Source organism: Curcuma longa, unplaced genomic scaffold, assembly GCF_044706935.1.
Source record: "Curcuma longa cultivar G26 ecotype Majalengka, Jawa Barat unplaced genomic scaffold, ITB_CL_G26_1.1 contig_18170, whole genome shotgun sequence".
Lineage (NCBI taxonomy): Eukaryota > Viridiplantae > Streptophyta > Magnoliopsida > Zingiberales > Zingiberaceae > Curcuma > Curcuma longa.
In genome coordinates this window covers 3188-5961 of record NW_027430758.1, presented here as the reverse complement: position 1 = coordinate 5961, position 2774 = coordinate 3188, and the positions used below count along the sequence as shown (strand labels likewise).

The 2774-nt window shown below is 38.2% G+C and overlaps 1 pseudogene; it reads right to left on the bottom strand.

The window, feature by feature from the left end:
• Positions 1-751: 751 nt before the first annotated feature.
• LOC141816786 (eukaryotic translation initiation factor 3 subunit B-like) lies at positions 752-2559 on the bottom strand (annotated as a pseudogene).
• Positions 2560-2774: the final 215 nt, after the last annotated feature.

Genomic DNA, 2774 nt, shown 5'->3' with positions numbered 1-2774 from the left:
TTCAAGCTTTGTCGATGCAGTCGTGTAAGGAATTGACAGAACATCTCTTCATGCAAGATGCTTCTTTTCTTCTTGCAGAAGAAGAAGCAATAATTCAATACAAGTTTTTTTTTTTTCAGAAAAAAAATCAAGAATGAATTCAGAGAAATGGTCATCTATCTTAATTGAGCTCCCTTTAATTTCCACGCACATTTGCTTGCCTCTTGATCTTTTGCTTCAGAGTGTGATGAACACTGTATTTTACGAACAGTTGTTGAGCCCCATCTTTTTTTTTTTTTTTTAATTTCTCCTGCACGATAAACTATTGAAATTTATGAACTGGGGAATTTATGACACACAGCCAAATATGAAATGTTTCTGTGCTAATCCATTTTTTTAACTCTACGTTTACATTTGTAGAAAATGAAGAAGCATTAAATGCAAGGTTAGGAAGTTCAGATGTGAAGATTAATCAAAGATTGCACGTAAAAAGGAGAGCACTTGAAACGATAAACCCAATCACTTGGAATAAATTAAGACTTATTGAACATCATTGGGCAGAGAATTTGCAATGATCTAATATACTTTTCTCTGATAATAAATAAAGTCGTGAGAAGTTTGTGATGCGGTGCTAGTCAATTCTGTTTGGAAACAACAATCTAGTTAGAGACTAAACAAGCATGCAAGCACACAGTACATCGACAAAAAGAAATACGATCCAGTACAAAAATATCGATGAAACTACATCAGATAGCTAGCAGCAAGACATCAATTAATCTTGGTCCGGGACAAGTTCTTCCGAGACATCAAGTACTTCTTCCACTTCAACTTCTTTTGCTTCGTACTCTTCTTCTCCTCGTCGCTGGCTTCACCATCCCTCAGCTGTATCCTGAATTGTCTCTCTTCTTCATGCCACTGCTTCCACTTGGCCACCCACTCATTCCACTGATCCTGCAACATCTTCCTCTTCTTTCGGTCCTGCTCATTCAACTGCATCGAGACGTCCTGGTCCTCTGCTTCGTACTTCTTGCTGTACTTCTTCAGGTTTTTAGCAATTTCTTCCTCCTTTTCGGCAGTTAAGAGGGAGGGTGGCCTCGGACGCCACAAGAACTGTTTCAGTTTTTAAACATAATAAGATTTGAAGAAGCACCATGTCATTAATCATATCATTTGGAAAAGAAGTTTCGCCTGACCTGATAGAAATGATCCCTGGATATCCGGTATAACAGCTTTCCATTGAAGGACCAAATGTGGAATCCATTTTCCATCTCATGGACTGATGTGACGCGGTGGCAATGTATCTACAAGCAGTAATATGCATATTTAAGTACTGGTTGAGACACAAATTAAGAATGTTTAACATCTATAGTTTACTGGAATTAATAAGGCTTACCGGCCAGTAGGATGCCATTCGATATCAGTGGCCATAATAAAATGCTCCCCTGTTGCCATAGTCTCTAGTTCATCAACATTATAGAACTCCAATTGGCCATTGAAAGCTTTCAAGCCAGCAAGCATATGTAACGGCCAGCAGGAGACCAATAGAGTGCATTTGCCTGCTTCGATTTCAGAGTGATGAATTTCGAAACTTGGCCTGTGTTTTGACTAGTCCGCATCGAGTAGAAGCTAATGTCAGGCCGAGGACCATCTCCATGGATAACAGCAAATCTATGGCCCTAGCTTGGGCTCCCATGCAAAGGCTATAATTTTGTCATTTTTATTATCCAGTTCAAGAACCTCAATCGGGATATCCCTTTCTTTTATACGGAAAAGCTCAAAACTAGTGTAGGTGCTCTTCTTTGTTTTTGTGTACCTATCAACCTTCACAGCTAGATATTCTCCATTGTTTTGCCAGTACACTTTGCAGTCGCTTACGCTGAATAGATTCTTCTGCCTGAGCTCCTCTTTTCCAGGTATTTGGACAAGGCTCACCTGTTGATTAGTATGGCCAACCAGTTTAAAAGCACAACTATGAAAACATAGAAAGATAAGCTTTGCTATACCCTGGCAGGCTGGTTTCCACCACCTTGCTCTGGAACAAAAAGAGCTAATATTGGATCAGTGGGAGACCAACTGAAGTCCACGACATTATCAACCTTCATAGATTTTTTATCGACAAGAGTAAATGTCTCAGTTTCATAAACAGCAATGACATTCTTCCCAATTCTAGCAAAATATTTGTCTTCCCTACCACCACCCCACCTGAAAAACTAATGCCAATAAGTGAAGGGAAAAAGAACCAATATCATCATTATTTAAAATTAAATCAGAAATATTAAATGAAATTTCAAACACCACCTGAATACGGGCCATGAAATTCCAGAGACGCCACCACTTCCACCAGTGGCAAACTCATCGACATTTCCTTTAAAGTCTCGCATCAAATTTCCAGTCCTCACATCAAAGATATTTATAACAATTCTCTGCAGTAAAAATTAAAAAAAAAATTAAGGAGGACCAGAAAAGGAGCAGAGAATTAACTCTTTTGACTACCTACATGAGAATCCCGGGGTTGCTCGGCTCATGGCTGCTATATGTTATGATGTACTTCTCGCCAGGAGAGAAATCAATTTGCCTTACCTGTTAGCAGTAATTATTAGCATTAACTGCATAACAATCTAAACTTGTAAAACATGAATATGACTTGAAGTGTCAAACGATACACAACCCGTTAAACCTTTACGTTCAGATTTGTTTTTTTATACATCCAACTCCTTTTTTCTGCATTTTTTTTTGTTTTCAATTTATTAAATTATTAAACAATCATAAGATACACAGCCGTTACATATAAATCA